Source organism: Sphaeramia orbicularis, chromosome 18, assembly GCF_902148855.1.
Source record: "Sphaeramia orbicularis chromosome 18, fSphaOr1.1, whole genome shotgun sequence".
Lineage (NCBI taxonomy): Eukaryota > Metazoa > Chordata > Actinopteri > Kurtiformes > Apogonidae > Sphaeramia > Sphaeramia orbicularis.
In genome coordinates, this window is record NC_043974.1 from 43829924 (window position 1) to 43851650 (window position 21727).

The 21727-nt window shown below is 38.8% G+C and overlaps 1 pseudogene; it reads right to left on the bottom strand.

The window, feature by feature from the left end:
- Positions 1-16320: 16320 nt before the first annotated feature.
- The window catches only part of LOC115438374 (tumor necrosis factor ligand superfamily member 12-like), a 24063-nt pseudogene continuing 18656 nt past the window's right edge, over positions 16321-21727 (bottom strand).

Genomic DNA, 21727 nt, shown 5'->3' on the forward strand with positions numbered 1-21727 from the left:
ACAACTGTAAATACACTAGTGGGGACATAAACATGTGTAAAAGTAGTGGTTTTTACATGGACATTTTCATTTTAAATGTCTTCAGATGGTGGGGGGGGAGAAGGACACAGTTGTTTGGAAGCACTGACGTTCAATTATTTTTATCACCGGAGTACTTCCAGTCTGGAATATCACTGAAAGGCAATACATGCTGTTGATGCGCCCCCCCCCCAACAACTATGCGATTAATCGCAGAAAGCCATGCGATTAATCGCGATTAAAAATTTTAATCGCTGCCCACCACTAATAATAATATATAAGTAATGTCAATCCACAACTTTCTCAATATTTTAGAGTGAAAAAAAGTAAAAAATAAACAATGAAAATGTTTACATCTACGTACAAACATCCTTTCAAACAATGTGAATAACATGAACAAACTCAACGATAAGTGTAATTTTAAACAATATTCTGCTTCAGTTTATCATTTCCACATGTTCATTATAACTGACAGACCACAGCAGGTCTACAAATACATTTAATATCAGGCAGAATATTGTTAAAATTGTACTTCTTCTCTTAAAACATTAAAGGTGTTCATATTTGTTCAGTTATTCACTTTTTTTTTTTTTTGAAATTATACTTTGTTTTAGTGTAAATACATGAAAATATTTACATTTACAAAGAGAAAATTTGGGAGTTGTGAGTATTTCTAGATTATTATGATAGAATTTTACTGGTATGGACCCACTTGAGATTGAATTGGTCTGAATGTGGAACCTGAAACTAAAAGGATTGTTAATATCTTAGTGTAATTTTTGCATTTCACAATTCATCTGAAGGGCCGGATTGGACCCTTTGGCGGGCCGGATTTGGCCCCCGGGCCGCATGTTTGACACCTGTGATGTATATAATCCACCTTTTTGGTGTCTGCTTCTCAGGTTTTCTTAGAGTGTTTCAGTGGGGTCAGGCGGGCGAAGAAATCTTTCCATTCTCTGTTCCATCTAGTTTTCTGACTGCGACTGTGTCCCCCGCACACGGTCACCTGATCGGTCAATCAAGATATGCCCTCTCAGATATTATATCCTGCATTTTATTGAACTTGATTTTTGTGGGGAAAGTGTGTGGGGTTTTAATGACAATGAAATATATATGAATGATTAAAAATATTTATTAGTAATTTTTTGTTTTAATCAATTACTAGAATTTTCAGCCAATGCCATTTGAATTCCTGACGACCCCACATGGGGTCCCGACCCAAGGTTGAAAAACACTATTAATGGCAACAACAGTGAAACGCCACCATGTATGAAAAACTGCAGAAAGCAAAGGTTCTGAGAAATGGTGAAAAAGTTCCGTTCAGCTCCTCTACCAACACCTGAGGTCATGATTTATTGTATTAAATACTGGTGTTAATGCAAAGATGAAAAACAAATTGCTTTATATTTGCATAACATTTGCTAGTAATGTTTCCCAGTTAGCACTGTGGTTGATGTTAGCATTAGCGCATCACTGTTCTCATCTTCCGTAGCTCCACCTTTTGTCCAAATATGGTCACGTCGGGCTCCAGAAACCAATACCATTAAGCTGATAATACTAAGACAATCTGTTTAACATTAGCTACAGTAATGTCTGACATAACTATCTAACAACATTTGCTGGTAATGTTTCCCGAGTTGGCAATGTGGACAGTCTTGTTGTAATTTTGTTCATAATTACTCATTCCGCCTTTGTCCAAATATGGTCACGTTTAGGTCCAGGAACCAAGAATATAAGTTGGACAAAACTGTTATCAAACATATCTTTGCTAACATATAGCTACAGTAGCATCTGAAATGTTATCCACTTAGCAGTATGGTCAGTAGGTTTTAGCGAGTTAGCATTCCTCCCTTAGTGTACAGTTGTTTTCAAAATTAGCATGATTTAGCTACATCTTTAACTCATGATGATGCGTGTGTGTGTTTGGGACAGTTTAGAAAACGCATGAGCTCTTTTCCTGCGTTGACGTGGGTTCGCGTTCATGCGATCTTGTGTTTTTGTGCTGTCGGATTGTAACGCCGACCTCCATCTTGTCCCTGCAGTGCTCAACGGGCCTCCCATGTCTGTAAAGAAGGAGCGAGAGGCCGAGCTGCTCATCAACCGGCGGGAACAACGCAGCGGAGAGGTCATCTGCATCGACGACTAGGACGCGCAAACACACACACACACACACCGGCCCACACATGTACACACTTCAACCCATTCGTGGCAAAAGCTATCTCAGTTTGTCAACAGGACATTGTATCGGCACCTGAAAAGGCTCCTCCAACGGCACCACCGAACACACAACAGTAACCGGTATTGTACTAATGGACTGACTAAGGGTGGAGTTATTGACCCATAGTGATTGTAGTTGCTATCGCCGACAAACGCACTCTTCTACACAAACATACAGAGCTGTAGACGTCTCAGCTGCTTGTAAAACATCCCTGAGTTGACTGGTACTCCCTGAAAACGACAACAATCGCACACACTTATATGCACATGTGCACTTGCTGACACACAAACACACACATATATACCGTCTCAAACCTACATGTGACCTTTTCTTGTCTGCCTCAACCATAGTACTCCTCATAAACGGCCTCCTAATACAGGCCTCCTCCTCCTCTAGGGATGCTACTAACTAACCTCACCTACTCCAACACACTTACACATGACAAAAACACGCAAAATGCTCACCTCAAACACGATCCTCCAACACCGACCCTTCTAACACTGACCCTCCAACACTGACCCTTCCAACACCGACCCTTCTAACACTGACCCTCCAACACTGACCCTTCCAACACCGACCCCTCTAACACTGACCCTCCAACACCGACCCTTCTAACACTGACCCTCCAACACTGACCCCTCTAACACTGACCCTCCAACACTGACCCTTCTAACACTGACCCTCCAACACCGACCCTCCAACAACGACCCTTCCAACACCGACCCTCCAACACGATTCTTCCAACACCGACCCTCCAACAACGACCCTTCCAACACCGACCCTTCTAACACTGACCCTCCAACACCGACCCTTCTAACACTGACCCTCCAACACCGACCCTTCTAACACTGACCCTCCAACACGATTCTTCCAACACCGACCCTTCTAACACTGACCCTCCAACAACGACCCCCCCAATAACAACCCTCCAACAATGACCCTCCCAACGACCCTCCAACACCGACCCTCCAACACGATTCTTCCAACACCGACCCTCCAACCTCCTCCAGTCCTTTAACAGGAAGCTGCATGTGAGAAAAAAAAAACCCCTCATTTTTACACCGCACTCCATCCCCTGAAGCATGCTCTAAAACTCAGTAACACCGTCTCGTGGAAAGGAAAAAAAGAAAAAGAAAAAAAAAAAAAACAAACGATCAAGCTGTGCCTACAGTCGTTTAATACTGTTCTAATTTTCCCAGCGGCTGAAATTCCGATTTGTCTGAGCAGCCGCGGAATCTCCAAGCACAGCTCTAGCTTTTTTTGACCTTTTTGTTTCATTCACGTTTTTTCGATGGTACACACACACACACGCAGCGAGGTGTAATCGCAGTTGCATTCAGGACTTCTTCGACCACATAGTATTTGCGCCGTCCCATCATGCTTCACTCCTCCGGACCCGGACGCTGGTTGAGTTTCTGTACAGAGCTTTGAGGTATTTCGGGGGCCGAGCGGCGCCACGTTTGTTCCAGAAAAAGGCCTCGCGACGATGCTATTTTTCAGAAACCTCCTATGAATGTTTATACCCTTTCATAAACAAGTCAGTGTTATTAAAATTCTACCGACTCCCCTCAACACTCCTCCTCCTCCTCCTCCTCAATCATCTTTTCCATTTTTTTTTCCAAGTTTCTATTTCTTTCTACAAATCCTGTGATATACTTTGCATATTTAAACAGCTCATTCGTGTTCTCTTGTGTTTTACTCGCGCGATTATGTATTGTTGTCGTCGATGTTGCTGTTATTCTCGTCGTTGCTATTTGAGAAAGAGCTTCTACCAAAAGAGACATTTTTGTAACAAGGAACTATGGAAACGATACAGTATGTGCGACACACGACGCACTTCTTTGCCATGTTTGTTCTATAACTACGAGAAAACGCAAACGAAGAAGTTGGGCTAACTTCAGACGTAGATATATTACAAGAAAACTAATTTTTCCTGCTTACATTTTAGATTTGGGGCTTGCAAATGACATATACTTAATAAAAAATAGGCCATATGTAACCCTAAAGGCTTGTATAAGCAAATGAAAATGTACTCTATGTAATAACCCCAGTAAAAGTACACAGTATTATCTGGAAAATCAGAGGCTGGAAATCCATTTTATACACAGCATCATTAAAAAGCGCCTTAATAATCATAGCTGAGAAAATGTAAAGTCATCAAATTAATTTATGAACCTGATGTCAACCTGTAAATCCTATCTAGTATAGTCTGATTTAAGTTAAGAATAAGAACCAGATATCTAGGAGTTTATTCCATAATACCTACGCCTTTTACACAGATCTACCCAGGAAAGTCCAATTATGTTTCATACAAAGGTTTTGCAACCCCTGAGCTAAAATGTTGCATCAAAAACAAGCACTTATTTCTTTTTTCCATTCTTACGTTGTCGTCTTTCCAGACTTTTGTGTTAATTTCTGGGTATCTCGTGTCACTGTGTATGTAGTGGTGCCGATCAAATGATGAGTGGCAGTGAAAACATGTCAATGATGACGCATCTTTTATTTTCTTTCTTTTTTTTTTTTTGGGTTTGTAATAAAACAGAATGAAATGATAAATGGTGATGTGTGGTCCTTTTCACTTTTCAATACTTAACCCACTAGCGTTTGGAAGAAATGATAGAAAAATTGTCTGTAATTATACTTATACAAATATCAGAGGGAGACAGAGAGGATTACTGTAAGCACTGATGAGCAGCATTTATAATGTATCATTCATTTAATCAATAAACAATCCTTTGTAGCATTAGCTAGCTAATTAACTTTAGCTAGCTTAGCATGAAGCTGAAGTCTGTTGAATATTATTTATATATTATGTTTTCAGTTAGGTAATTGTTTACTATTTGAGTACATACTAATTCCACAAAAGAAACACCAGTAATGTTACTTGTAATATGGTGCCACGTTTTCTGTTTGCTACAAGTTATGTGCTAAGCTAACATAGTTAGCCACTGTGTCTTCCACTCAAAGTATAGTCATTATGTAGTGAGTTCATAATTTTGTAGTATTTAATTGTATACTGTGAATTTGATACTATGTCATTGCATATACTGTATCTACCAGAAGCCTGATTTATTTTATTTATTTGAAATCTAACCCATGAGAAAAGTGCTGCTTCCTGTTTTCAGTATTTCTAAGTAATTTACATTTATGGGATTTAAAGAAATCCCAGAAATGAAAAATGTCATAGTTTTATATTGGGATAATATCATATTTATTATTAATATTGACGTGTATATCTCAAATCGTCATGAGCAGGACATCCTACAGTTGTAGACGTGATGTGTCTAAATATTTATGTCCATATAGTTTATAAATATTAATATTTCCCTAAAGTTTAATGGTAGATTTTTCTTTCTCAGTGAGATGTGATGAAAGTAGATGGTTAGATGTGGTAGAAAATTATTATTTACCGTCAGAGCAGGAAAAATATTTTAGAAATTTAGAGGAAGAACATTTAAAATCATAGTCATGGATAAAAAATTAAAAAAAAAAAAAACAATGTTGAGAGAAATTAAGTAAAAACCATCTCTGAAGCAAAGATTACAATTTAATTTAAGTAAAACTAACAAGTGTAACAATATTTATTCCAATATAAAACTATATTCTGACGTGTCATTATTGTTTTGTATCCCAGACCCCTGTTAGAAAAGAAACACCTGAATTCAGCATGTCCACATACTTTTGTCCATTGTGTATGAGGCTAAAGCTTTCCAAATGGTCTTTTATTGACTGTAGACGTACACTTTTTGTTTAGTCTCTAATCTCTTCCCCACACGTCTTTAAGGATCTGTGCGTCTGAACTGTTCTTTCCAAAAGCCCAGTTCCTGTGTTTTAACTGAAGGTTGTCGACGTCCTGCGCTCGGTTACGGTCGTTAACGCTGAACTGGAACAAAGACAAACTCAGCGCAGACTCAGTTCTGAGGCTTTTAGGTGGACGGAGGTTTGAAATCTGCAGACGTTCCCGTTCATCTCCTCGGCCCGGACTCAGAGTATAAATAGACCAAAGGCATCATCTGTTTGACTTTGGCCTGGACGTCACGTAACTGAGCGAGAAATCTCCTCAGCAGAGTTAATCCTGCAGAAACTTAAACATCAGCTCTGGAATCTCCTCCGCTCACCTGCCTCCTGTTATGGCGGTTTGAAACAGCGTCGTGGTCCAAACCATGTAGAACACTGAGCGTTTACATCGCCAAGCAGTGGTGGTTTTCACCGAGTTACTTTAGAAGGAGCCATGGTTGTGTTGAATCCAGGACACATTCTCTTTTTTCTGATAGTTGGATGTGTTCAGTCCAATTTTATTTCATCTGTCATTTTGTTTTTTTAGCTCACCGCTGATGGGCCATGTACGGTGGCCCAGAGGTGCAACAGCCCAAAAAAGTATCCACTATAAGAAAAAAAAGACAACTGCCCAAAAATTATCCACTATAAGAAAAAAAAGACAACAGCCCAAAAAATTATCCACTATAAGAAAAAAAAGACAACAGCCCAAAAAAGTATCCACTATAAGAAAAAAAAGACAACTGCCCAAAAATTATCCACTATAAGAAAAAAAAGACAACAGCCCAAAAAATTATCCACTATAAGAAAAAAAAGACAACAGCCCAAAAATATCACTATAAGAAACAAAGGACAACTGCCCAAAAATTATCCCCTATAAGAAAAAAAAGGACAACAGCCCAAAAAATTATCCACTATAAGAAAAAAAAGACACAGCCCAAAAACATTATCCACTATAAGAAAAAAAAGACAAGTCCAAAAGTATCCACTATAAGAAAAAAAAGACCACTGCCCAAAATTATCCGCTATAAGAAAAAAAACACAACAGCCCAAAACATTATCCACTATAAGAAAAAAAAGACAAGTCCAAAAAGTATCCACCTATAAGAAAAAAAAGACCACTGCCCAAAAATTATCCGCTATAAGAAAAAAAAGACAACAGCCCAAAACATTATCCACTGTAGAAAAAAAGACAAGTCCAAAAAGTATCCACTATAAGAAAAAAAAGACCACTGCCCAAAAATATCCGATATAAGAAAAAAAAGACACAGCCCAAAAATTATCCACTATAAGAAAAAAAGACAAGTCCAAAAATTATCCCACTATAAGAAAAAAAAGACAAGTCCAAAAAAGTATCCACTATAAGAAAAAAAAGACAAGTCCAAAAAAGTATCCACTATAAGAAAAAAAATAGAACAGGCCAAAACCTGTGGTTTCCAGTGGTCTTCTGGTCCTCACTCTACCTGGAAACAAGGAGACTGAAGTTGGGAGAAACAGCAGAGTCCTGTCTGGGATTTATTTGAATACGACGACAGAGAAGAGAGAAAAGAATGAAAATATGAAAAAACTGAAATTAAAACTAAACTAAAACTAAGCTTTGAGAAGAAATGAAAACGAATAAAAACTAGTAAACCTGCTGTAAAAACGAATTTAAAATGAACTGAATTAGAGAAAAAAAGTCCAAACTAAATCAAACTAAACTAGAATGAAAAATCCCAAACTGTTCTAACGTTGACCCTACCCCTTACAACGGTAGTGCAAAGTGGGAGGGGTGGGGGTAAGGGGTGGGGTGGGATTGGGCCAAGGACTTTCATTGAGTCCATGACCTTTGACCTTGAAGGGTCAAACTGAAGGTCAATAATGTCTAGAGTTCAGCAGTCTTCTTCTCCAAAACTACAGGTTGGATTCATCTCAGATTTTATCTGTGTCCTCCTTGGGCCTGTGTCTACAAAGTTTGTTCACAGTTTTGAGAACTTTTTAATTTTTGATGAAGTTTTGAAATATTAAAAATGTGCCTTTCCTTCTACTGGTCCATATTTGGATGGTTTAGAACATGTAAAAGGTTCCAGATATCAGTCTAGTTCCTATTGATCACTGATAGAACTCATATATGGACTTTGATTGAATTAGTTCTCCTCCAGTGGAAGTCCCGCCCACTTTTATTGTTAGATTGACCTCCTTCATCCAGACCACAGGACTAGAACATCCAGACAGAACCTGACCACCTCACACTATCAGCTGGGGAAGGATACTTGGTAGAACATGACTCTGACGTGCAGGGACAGTGGAACTATTTTTTCCAGTGTCACTAAATCCAAAACATCTCCAGACGACATTCTTTGTATGGTGTTCCGTGGTCCTAAATGCCCAGATCTGGACTATTACATGCAGCCTTTGGTTTTTAGCCGACAGGCCGTAAGCTACTGTCGTCATGCAGCGGCGGCGTTACAAAAATTTCAATCGTCGTCTTCTCCGAAACTACAGTTCTGATTGACTTCAAACTTGGTATACAGCTTCTGTATGATGATGTCAACAAAAGTTAGTGAAATTATTTGGATCCGGATCTGATTCTGGATTTGGTGCGACTTTGACAAATGTTCCCATTATAACAGATAGGAAGTGGATTGATCCAATAAATCAGTATCAATGATATCAAGTTGGAATTTGAATTTTTCCAGATCTGATTGGAATATGAGCAAAACATGGGCTATTTCTGTAATAGAATAAATACACAGAACTGGGTGATAGTAAACGGCATCTGGATCCATTTCCCAAAGCTTTGAATTTGGCCGGTCAGCTCCAGGGCCATTGGTCCGATTTTTCTATTTGTGTTCAGCTGTGATTGGATGAACTCTGGAGCCTTATTTCTATTTACTGTAACATCTGTAATGTCATTTCTTCTTCCTCTTCTTGTCTTTTGAAGTTCCGGTGTCTTTTAGGAGGACACCTCACCACTTATCTCCCATGGTTCCTTTGTGCCGTTGGTCTGTTTGTTCTCATGACCGTGGAAGCAGAAACATGTCAACGTGGGAGGCGGCCCAAACGACAGTGATTCAGTGGTTTGTATTCACAGGCCTTTTCCTGCACGCCCACACAGCCAAGCCCGGCCGCAGATGCCTCATGATTCACGCACGCTGAAGGTGAAAGGTCGTTGGCCCTTCATTTTCTGACCAGAACGATACCGCGCCAGATCGCTTCTCACTTTTATCTCCGCTTCATGATTCCTCGTCTGGAGGTTATGTCAACTCCCATTAGCGCACACTGACAGGCTCATTAGAAATGAAATACCCACTGTTTCGGCTGAAGCGCTTCTGTGCTTTAACATTATTGCATAAATGTTTCAGGCATGAAGATGATGATTTATGTGGAGAGACTTGGAAGCACCGTCATTACCTGTCAGCGCTGGAGCTGAGGACAGACTGTTACGTTACAGCGGAGGAAAATCTGATGTTTAAAGGTAGAAGATTTCAGATAAAAACAGCTCCTGCTGTGACCACAGAGGGCGGTATTTCACCAGAAGGCTGTGATGTTGGTAAATAAGGTAAATAACAGCCAACGTGTCCATGTTTTCGGAGCGTTACGGTCACTGCAGTATTATTGTAAAGATATAAAGACGGTCTTCTAGTATTTTCTACAGCTGTTCATTATTCATTACTGGCTGACTGTAGTTTAAGCAGTGGTTTTCTACTGGTGGGTCATGGCCAAAAAGTGGGTTTCAAACCAATTTTCAGTGGGGTCGTGGACAAGGTTATTATCGTTAGCGAAGCTAATAAAATGACGAAAACTAGAATTGTAATAACATTTTCGTTAACTGAAATAAATAAAACTATAATTCAAAGAAAAAAAAATGATAACTAACTGAAACTGTCATGTGTGCTTATGAAACTAACTAAACTTATAAAAGTTATGGATAAAATTCCCTTCGTTTTCGTCTTGTCAGTGTCGATTGATACGAAATTGATTTATTTTGCTCTAGCAATTTTAGGCTAGCGGCACCATACGACACTTGACGGTCCGTTACTTGTGATTTCCAGTCGTCTTCTGGTCCCTACTCTACCTGGAAACATGGAGACTAAAGCTGGAAGAAAGCAGCAGAGTCCTGTCTGGGATTTATTTGAATAGATGGCGAGGAAGAGAAAAGAGCCGGAAAAACTAAAACTAAGCATTAAAAAAAAAAAAGAAAACTAATAAAAACAAACCTGCTCTAAAAACTAATTAGACCAAAAAAAAAGTCAAAACTAAATAAAACTAAACTATAATGAAAAATCCAAAACTATTAGAACCTTGGTCGTGGATGTTTGTTTGGGCAAAAAATAATGTTAATAAACAATTCTGTGTTTTATTTTTTTGGAACTGAGTGTCGTCCATTTACACTCCCCAACAGTAGGTGGTGCTAATGCACTGCAATGGTAATTAACACCAGACATTTCACAGCAAAAAGAAGAACCAAAAGTTACATATGGTTTACCTCCATTGGACAAAAACCTCAGTCTGTTTAATTTTTAATAAGTGACTGAATGAACTTTACATTTTTAACAGAGTTCACACTTTAGTTTTGGTTCAAATGTACCCAATTTACTGTTAAAGGGAATATTTCCGTATGTGTCATCGCCACCTGCTGGTCAGATGGTTTATTATTAAACTACTGTTATAATCTGTATTATCTTGGGTTCAAAACACAACATCCTTTTATAAAAATTTTTTTTTAAAGTTTAACTTTTATCAGTTCGGGTCATGGCTTGTCATTGAGGGGTGATAGTGGTCCTGAGACCAGACCAGTTGAGACCACGTGGTTTACATAATACTGTTACAGTCTCTCAGGATGTAGATTATACCATAGGATCTGTGGTTGATTTTATCATGATGGCATCCAATGTTTTGGAGATGTGGTCAATCAATTAAGAGGGTTGAAGCCCCGCCCCCTTCTGCTTTAACCAATGGGACATATTTTCAGTCACCATTTACACATATGATGTTTGTCAGTTTAAAGGATAATATTAGAAGTCGAAGTCACAGTTTGTGGAAAAGACAATAAAGAAACACCCAGTTTAGTGTTAAACAGCAGAGTTTAGTGGAAAAGACTATGTTCAGTGGTCCAGTCTGGGTTAATGGTTTCGGGTCTGGTTCAATGGGCCCAGTCTGGGTTAAGGTTCTGGTCTGGTTCAATGGGCCCAGTCTGGGTTAATGGTTCCAGTCTGGGTTCATGGTTCCAGTCTGGTTCAGTGGATCCGGTCTGGGTTCATGGTTCCGGTCTGGTTCAGTGGATCCGGTCTGGGTTCATGTTCCAGTCTGGTTCATTGGATCCGGTCTGGTTCATGGTTCCAGTCTGGTTCGTGGATCGGTCTGGGTTCATGTTCCGGTCTGGTTCAGTGGATCCGTCTGGGTTCATGGTTCCGGTCTGGTTCAGTGGATCCAGTCTGGGTTCAATGGTTCCGGTCTGGTTCAGTGGATCCAGTCTGGGTTATGGTTCCAGTCTGGTTCATTGGATCCAGTCTGGTTCATGGTTCCGGTCTGGTTCAGTGGATCCGGTCTGGGTTCATGGTTCCGGTCTGGTTCATTGGATCCAGTCTGGGTTCATGGTTCCAGTCTGGGTTCATGGTTCCAGTCTGGTTCAGTGGATCTGGTCCTGGGTTTCATGTTCCAGTCTGGTTCAGTGATCCAGTCTGGGTTCAATGGTTCCACCTCAATGATTCCTCCAAGACCTTTTTGAGGTGAAAAAGTCTTGAACTCTGGTCAATTTGGCAAAATTTCACTCTTGTAAAATTGCAGCAGGTGTTTTTAGATGAATCCTCTGGTTCCAAAAACAAATATAATGGCTCCAGTTTTCTGTCAGAAAATTAAAAACAGTTTGTTAAACATACTACAGGTGTTTTTAGAGATATTTTATTAGTGATCCAAAGCTACTGATGGTACAGCTGTGAAGGCTCAGAATCACTTTCAAACAGGAAGTGGAAGTTGTTTTCACCTATAAATTCAGATTTTGTTCATTTTTCTTCTGTGTTGATGTGTTTTAACCCAGTTTAGTTGTAATTCACTTTACAAACACAAAAACATGTCTTAGTGTTGTATGACATTAGTGACAAGTTCAAATTTAAGAGAGAAACAATTAAAATGTCTTGGTTTTGAATTAAGTTCATGAGCTTTTGTCAAAATATAATCATTTTTAAGCCCCTTAAACGTTTCCATTAGTCAGCATTATTATTATTTAGTGACACTTTTGATCATTTTAAACCATTATTCTATGCTTTCATGTAAATATAACAAATTGCCCCTTTAATGTCATTAAGTTTTAAGGATTTGCTGAGTTTGTTTTCCTGTAAAACTATTCTGACTTACTATGGGGATTATTTGTTCCTTTTCCATCCAGTGTTGTAGGCGTTTTAAAGGCATTTCAAGTGTTTTGACCTTTGTTGTTCACTTGTACTTTTATTTTCTGAGCCACCAAAATGTTTTTGACCTTTCTGAGAGATGAAGAGGCAGAAAGCAGGATCCAAAACAAACAGAAGTTTACTCAACATTTATTATAAATGAGTTTAGACAAAAAAAATATCCAGGCATTGCGTACATCATTTTACAGAAAAACTTCTTCCACAGACTTCACAAGACTTTCCGAGGTGGTAATAAACTTGACATTTAGAAAAATAGGAATCGAGGCAGGAAGTGTGTGAAGGGGTGTTTTTTTCCTCAAAGACTTTTTCAGCGATGTGGTTCAGGTTCAGATTCAGGAAGTGAAAATGTAACGCGGCCAGTGTGAAAAAAGACGACTGTGCACATGCATCTGACTGGCGCTGATGGGGGGGAGGATATGGGGGGGGGGGGGGGGGGGGGGGGGGGGATGATGGGGTGATGGGAGGATGACCACCACGCAAAACCAGAGGAAAGTGATGAGGAAAATCAAACAGGACGACACGTCTACGCTCCAAATCCCATCATTTTCCATTTAAAACATGAATGTTTGGCTCCAATTAAAAAGCCTACGTTTGCTGCAGTAAGTGCTGAGGAGAAACCATTGTGGTCCGTCCACAAAAACTACTTATAAACAAGAGTGGGAGTGCAGAAACCCACGGCCAGAAATACACACTGTTTGTATTGTAGCAGGGAATGTAACAGCAGCGTACGAGAGGAATGGAAGGAGAAAAAGGAAAACCAGCCTCACGACGAGACTCAGAAACAGCACAGAAGTCAAGAATTTAATGTTAATATTGACCGACGTTCACTGTGAATGAAGGCAGACGCATTTGGAATATTATTAAATGTAAACTCATACAAAAATGGGTCAGTCAGAATCCAAACAATCTCAACTTTTTGGTTCATTTTAGTACCAAGACCAAGTTAGCATAATATCTAACAACAGCCTCCTTTGGACAGAAATCTTACGTTTGGTCATTTCAGTGATCTTTGCAAAGCTTACTTTTGGATTTTAAAGCAAATAAATTCAACTTGAGCCACAATAAACAAGAAAAAACTAATTTATGACCATATTAGGGGTTCAGCGGGGAAAGCTCAAGCCAATGCTAATGTAAGCTAATGCTAACAATGACAACCTTTTAAAATAGGACAAGGAAAGATATTAAAAAGAGCCTGATGTGATTAATACTAAATGAAATAAGTTTTGAATGCGTTATAAATATAATATTGGAGTTTTCTTTGACTCGACAAAATCACAGAGCCAGAGCTTTTGAATTATTTTGCATGACATTAACAAAGATGGCCAAGTTAGCAAAAATGTTTCAATACTCCTACAACTAAACACAAACCATTCCATTTGAACCAGTGCTTTTACTTGCTCATTTCTGCACCGTAAAAAAACAAATGGATTTGAAGAACATGCCCGAGCTCTGTGAGAGGGTTAAGCTAATGATAACAGGGACAAAGTTAGCTTAATAGGTTACTGTCCGAGTTTTTTTAAAAATATATTTCACATGTTCACAGTGATAGTTTAGTGTGCAACCTTTCCTAAATAGACTCATCCCAAACTTCTCTGGATGTCAGAGGGAAATAAATTGAATAGAGCCACAAAAACAAGAGTTTACAACTTTGCTAAAGCTCTGTGAGAGGGTGATGCTAATGCTAATGCTACATAATACTAACAATGGCAAACTAAAAAACTTATGGTTAAAAGTTTTGTTTCCTATGTTTACAATACTAGTTTACTGTGTTTCATTTGCTGAGTAGAAAATTCAGTTACTACAATTTATTTTATGGTTCTATGTAAACATAAATAAACGAAATAATAGAAGTTTCTGTGGATTTTGGTGAGATTGTGATGTATATAAAATACATAAAAAATGCCTGCTTTAAAAGTAAAGATTAACTATCATTTTAGTGCTTTTGGAGAGCTGGTTTTGTGAATTTTAAGTGAATAAATAAGAGTAGAGCCACAAAAGAAGAGTTTACAACCATGCTAAAGGTTCACGCTAATGCTAACATAATGTACCATAATGTAGTCAGTGACAGTGCTAATAGGTTAATAATCAGAAGGTTTTTTTCGAATAGTGTCCTTGAGTATTTTAGTAAAAAAAAAAAAAAAAGTGAAGTAACATTTAGAGCTGATAGTGATGCTAGAATTAGCATATGAGAAAATGGAAGGAGTTTCATCTCTAGAAACAGAACAAACAGCATTTCTGAGAAACACAATACAAGTCATAATTAATGTTGAATGAAATTAACACTAAATGAAAGTACATCCTTGTGGAATATGATGTGCCACCGCTTCTTTCAATCCATGTCGATAAAAAAACTAAATAAACCAAACTTTGGGATATTTTTGACATTAACAAGATTGTGAAGACAACAAGATACACACAAACTGCCTCTTTAGATAAAAAAAATGAAGGTTTTGGTCATTTCAGTGCTTTTTCCAGAGCCCATTTCTGGATTTTTAAGCAAATAAATTGGACTAAATTCACAACAGAGCTAGAAAACAAGTTCACAATTTCACAACCATGCCAGAGGTTCAGTAAGAGGCTCCAGCTAATGCTAATGCTAAGTTAAGGCTAACATCGTGGATAGACTAATATTCGATGTTTTTCATGTTGTCAGTGTTAGTTTGGTGTAGAACATCTGCTACATAGTACTAAACTCAAAATACAGCTGATTTTAATGACAATTATAAGGCTTTACAGGTATTAAGTCACGATTTTGGGTTGATAATGATGCTAACGTTAGCATATCAAAATGCTAGCATCCTGACGAGAACAGTTCTGTTATTCAAAGGCAGTAAATCCATTAATATTAAAGCTGTAGACAAACCATGGGAGTAAAAACCTACTAAAGTGGGGGGTTTTTTTACCACTTTTTCAAAAGATTAGAATGTTCATATACAATAAATCATTCATTTACATGTACTTAAAAATAATTCTATACATAATGCAATGCAGAATATTCCAATCAATATATTTTTATAACCAAAATCTGTGTAGTATTTAATAAGAGCTGTAGTTTTTAACTAATCAAAAGAACAAAACTACTGAATGAACGAGATTTAAAAAAAAAAAAAAAAGGAAATAATGGTTAATATGCCTTTAAACGTTTTTGTTTTTTGTTTTTTAAAGGGAAGGAAAAAGTGAAGAACCTCCAATATTTTCAAAGCTCTGTGCTTTACTATAACTCACTGAGTTTCCAGAAGCAAAGCCAAGTCGACAGTACGAGGCCTCATTCATGACATATCTCACAATCTAATCTGACATCTGAAAACAGCATAAATTCACATCCATGTTATTAAAAAACCTTAAAGTGGCCCCCTTCTCTAGTAGCTCTTGTTTATTATGCACATATTTAAATAGTATGTGAAGTATATTAAAGGAAAGGCTTGCAGGTATTTTACACAGTCGCAGCATATTGCATTGAAAAAGATCAGTAAAAAAAAAGGCAATTATTGATTCGTTAGATCGTACATAAACAGACGCTGCATCGTTAACATTACTGACAACTCATGTAGGGCCGCTGACAGGGTTTGGCGTGTTCTCAGTACGTGGAGGATATCAAAGTGGAAGGTGCATGCACAGCTTTACTGTCGACGTCTTTGATAGAAAAGCACAGTTTGTTACATGATATGGAGACTAAGATGAAGGTCCAAGGATACACAGCCCTTATCTGCAGAGCACTTTCCATCACATCTGTTCTCCTCAGACGATTCCAGGCGTTTCGTCCGCTTTGTGCTTGGTTTTAATCCAAAGTCTGCGTTGCATTCCAAGACAGCACCGCTGCCCAGAAGAAAATCCACAGCAACTTCCACAAAACGTCTTTCAAATGAACATTTTTTGGAACGAGGCTGCAGCAGTGTTGATGTCCCGCAAAGAAAACACTCATCCCTTTGGAAAACAAATGAGTCGGGTCGTCCTCAGATGTTTCCTGGGGCGGTTCCGACCCAGATCGGACCGGTCCAGCCTCAGTTGACCTTGAAGGATGCTGAAGACGTGCGGCGAGGCGGAGGTGTTTCCGACCGGGTGGAGCCTGAAGGAGGCGCCGGTGATGGCCTGGAGCTCCGTCCCTTTGTCCAGTCGCAGTAGGCCGACACCTGGCAGGGCTTCAGGAAGTGGAATGGGTGGGGGCCGGCGGAGGGGGTGGTCCCGTATCCCTCCATGCACTGCAGCTTCTGAGGCTTCTGGCCGATGGTCTTCACGTCCAGCTTCACGTACTGAGACTTCTCCTCATTGAACAACACCTGAACAGACAAACGGAGGCAGAGTAAGACAAAAACACGACCAGTGTTCCTGTTTGTCAGCGTCATGTTCAATCTAGAACCAAACTATCTGAATGTGTGAGGATGTCGGGTTCTGTTCTATGTTCTAGTCCTGTGGTCTGGATGGAGGACATGGGTGGTACCTTCACTGGAGGAGAACTCAACTACCGTACTGTCCGGACTATAAGCCGCTACTTTTTTCTTGTTTTGAACCCTGCGGCTTATACAACGATGCAGCTCGAGTACAGATTTATACGGGCTAACGGCCTCCAGGGGGCACTCGAGCAGGAAGCACAAAAGTGAGACAGAGAGATGGAAGAGGTGATGAAGAGGAGGAGTTTGAATCTTAACTTTTAACAATCATTTTGTGTGTCATGCACAAACCCTCATCATGGAAAACACACGAAGAAATGCATATTTTGCAGCTTTTAAGTTAAAAGCAATCGATGTGTCTGTAAAGAAGGAAATAGAGCTGCAGCACCGAAGTGCCATTGAGCAACAACAGAGGAGAGACGTAGAAGGAGTGTGACGGAGTCTTTCTGAGGCTGTTCAACTCCGACACTGAAGAAGACGCCTGCAGTGGTTTAATGAGCAGAAGGAAGATGAAGATACAGATCAGTGACTTTTCTGGGTTTTTGAACCAGCTGTTCCTGCCGTTTTACTGCCGTGGTGCAGCCTCTGTTTGGAAAAAAGCAGTTAAAGTGTGGAAATAAATACTTAAATAATCTGTCTGTTTACCATCTTTCTGTGTAAATATCTCATGTGACAACGTGGACACCTGCGGCTTATAGTCAGGTGCGCCTTATAGCCCGGAAAGTACGGTAATTCAATCAAATGTCGCGTTTCCACCATGTGGAACCGGCTCGACTCGCCTCAGCTTGACTCGACTCAGGTACCAGGTCCTATTCCTGCAGACCGTTTCCATTACAGGATACTGTCAACTTTACAGTACCTGGTCGTCATAGCGATGCGGCGCGTTACTTCCGTGTCGTCTGCTCAGAGTTGCTGATAAACTCACTCGTTGCGTGTTGTCTCGTCAAGCTCATGCTGAACTTTTACATCTGAACCTCCTCGACAAACCATGGTGTAGTTTTACGGGCTGTCATCATGTGGATTCACCTACCGACATATTTACTGTCAACTTCAGCATCTGTTTTTTGTGAAACGGCGGGTCACAGAGACGACTGTCTGACCAATCAGTGGTCTGCAGTGTTTACACGTCACCTTTTAGTATCTGGTCCCCAGTCCTGGAATCTCGGCAGAGGTGATACCAAAAAACTAGAACCGGGTGCCAGATTCCAGGTCCTTTTTCGTAATGGAAACGCAAAAAGGCTGAGTCGAGTCAAGCCGATACCACGTAGTGGAAACACGGCAAAAGTCCATATCTGACTTCTATCAGTGATCAGGGTTCGTACAATTGCTTGAAATCCTTGAAAATCCATGAATTTCAATGTTGTGTTTCAAGAAGTTAGTCAAGAAGCAACTATTGACCATAGATGATTGAAACTTAGGCTACTGAATATTGTACTGTATATACTAGACCACTGCTGACCTAAAGGAGCTGTCGTGTCTGTATTTTGACTGTTATTTGTTTTCTTTCATGCTATGTTGTATGTGAAAAATTGTGTTGTATGATTATATTGTATGTTATTTGCATTGACTAGTTGTAAAGATTATTGTAAGGACCCCAGGAAGAACAGCTGTTGCTATGGTGCAGCTAATGGGGATCCGAAAGAAAGAAAGAAACAGAGAGAGAAAGAAAAAAAAGTGCTTGAATTTTAGTTTAAGTGCTTGTAATTCTAACTCTGATGTGACTGTTTGATTGATTTCTCATATTAACTCAAACCAAAGCTACTTACAGAGGTGATACATTCAAAGGAATACAACTTTATGTCAAAACAGTTAATTCCCAGGTGTTCTCAGGTCGACTCCAGGTACATTTTCTCTTAATCTTTGTCTCGGTGGGAATGTGTCTGAACAACGCCAAGTGGGTTTCCCCTTTTTAGGATAAAACTTTGTGTTTTCTTTAATTTCTAAATGTTTTTGCAGTTATGAAACATAATTTAGATGTTTAGAGCACAATACAATGTACATCATTGTGATAAAAAGAGAAAAAAAATAATTGTAAGTTCATGTATACCTGTAGATATGTACTTGACCCCAGTGATAAGGTGAAAATGAGCCTTAAAAATGCTCAAATTTGACCTTGAAAAATGTGTACGAACTCAATAGTAACTATATTGATATCTGGAACCATTTCCATGCTATAAACATCAAAATATGGACCATTAGAAGTAAAGGTATATTTGTAATAGTTAGTTAAATTTGTAATAGTTAAAAAATTCATCAAAATTCAAAAGCAAAATTTCTTAAAACCGTGAACAAACTTTGTAGACATTATCCTAAACAATGTACACAAAAAATCTGAAATTAATGCAACCAGTAGTTTCAGAGAAGAAGTGTGTTGAAATGTAGACATGGATGACCTTGAATTTGACCCTTCAAGTTCACTGAAGGTCAAAGGTCATGGACCCAAATGAAAGTCCATATATGGCTTCTATCAGTGATCAGTATTGACTATATTGATATCTGGAACTATTTCCATGTCATAAACATCAAAATATGGACCATTAAAAGTAAAAGGTAAATTTGTTATAATTAAAAACTTGTCAAAATCTTAAAACTGTGAACAAACTTTGTAAACATTGTTCCAAAGAATTTACATATAAAATGTGAAATTAATCTGACTAGTATTTTGGAGAAGAGTGTTGAAATGTAGACATGGATGACCTTGAGTTTGACCCTTCAAGGTCAAAGGTCATGGACCCAAATGAAGTCCATATATAGTCCATATATCAGTGCTCAATAGGAACTATATTAATTCTGTATCTGGAACCATTTCCATGTTAGAAACCATCAGATATGGACCATTAGAAGTAAAGGCCTATTGTTAATGTTCTGCTGAGCTACAAACTGACCTCACTGACGTTAAACTCACGGTTGTGTTTCTACTCAAGTTCAGCTCAGAAAACAAACCAGACTTTCAAGGTCCAGCTGTTGTCCTTTTTTGCTTTTCCCCTTTTATTCAGTTCGATTTTCTCCAGGCTGCTGTCGACTTGACAGGACCTCCGTCTAGTTACAGGAGATTACCTGAAACCTGATCCGCACCTTTTCCAAACGCATGATCTCCACCGCTGCGGTCAGACGAATGTTGGACCCAAGAACCAGCGGTTCACGCTGCACCAGGTGAACGTGGGTTGGATTCACTGACTGGGATTCACTCCCATCTGTTTTTGTGTGGTTTGAACTTCATCCACTGAATGTTCGACTGGATTCACTCATGATCTTCCGGTCATTGGGAGGAATTGAAGAAGGGATTACAATTACACTTAAGCTACACTAACAGAGTTGTTTTTGTGGTTTTTAAAAACAGTTTAAGGAGCTGTGCCAAAACATGTGCAGTGGGCAACAGCAAAGATGAGTTGTTTTTCTTTAGTGTCCACAGTCCTGTGGGACTACCGCTCTCATTCGTCTGTTACCACAGAGCCAATCAGTGCCTTCGTTATATATCATGTGCAGAGGTCACCTGTCAATAGTTGCTTTTCCATTGGACATCTGCGCAAAACTTTACCGATATTTACTAAATGTCGAAAAACAGAAGTACGTAATGTCGGTTTTTCCATTAAATCATAAATGCGAAAATTTATTTATTATCACAAGATGACACGAGAAGTCATTCCATAAACATGGCAACGAACGTAAATATGGTGTTGATTTACAGATATAGTCATTATTATTATATATTACTCGTCTATCTCATACTAAATTCTAAAATGATTGGGTTCCTGCTGTGTCCACACATACCGTGACATGTTTCTTCATCTTTTTCGCTTGTTTTAACGTCCGTCAACATCCGTTTTTTTTTTAAAATTCACCTGACTCTAGTTTGCGAAAAAAGGTCTTTCCATTGCAGTTTTGTGTGATATACCATTTGCGCTACGCCTAAAAAACACCACTTCTTGCCAGCACAAAAACTTTTAATCAAAAAATGAGACTTTTGGCAAAATTGTCATTTTTCCATTAGGTAAATTTTTATGCGCGACTTATATTTGCGCAATTTGAGGGTCAATGAAAAGGCGACTAGTGACTCCACTCATTTGGTCTCGGTCTTTTCTTGGTCTTGGACATTGCGGTCTCAATGGGATTTGCATAAAGAATGCATGATCACAGAATAGTATCAATATTCATGACACGCCCTCTTCAAATTCAACCAATCGGATGCATCTATTTTAACCCATAAAGACCCAGTGCTACTTCTGTGGCCGTTCCCACATGATTTTTTTCTCTATTTTTAACCTTTCTTAAGTAATTTATCACCATTTATGCTACTATTATGCTCTGTATTTTGCATTTTAAGTGAAAATCAGGTGTTTTCCTATATTTAATTTATTGGTCATGTAGATGTTCATAAAAGCTTGGATTAAAGTTGAGGGTTATTATACCAAAAACAGAGAAAACTGAAAAATCTCTCTTTAATTGAACATAAACCCATGTGTCACTGTCACTGATCCAACTCCATGGGTTTGTTTTTTTCTTCGACATGTTTCTTCTTCTTCTTCGCTTGTTGTAACGTCTGTTTTTTTAATTCACCTGACTGTAGTTTTAAAAAAAAGGTCTTTCCATTGCAGTTTTGCGTGATATACCATTTGTGCTACACCCAAAAGACACTTCTTGCCAGCACAAAAACTTTTAATCGAAAAAATGAGAGTTTTGGCAAAATTGTCGTTTTTCCTTTAGGTAAATTTTTATGCGCAAGTTATATTTGCGCAATTTGAGGGGGAATGGAAAAGCCACTACTGTTGACTCAGTACTGTGGTAATAAGCATCACAAGAAGTGGTGTTTAGTCTGTTCGTACAGCTTTAACGGCCAAGTGTGTGAACACATACAAGGAATTTGGCTTCGGTTTTTCTTTGCTCATGATGCACAATTTCAACATGAACCCAAACACAACATGAACCCAAACACAACA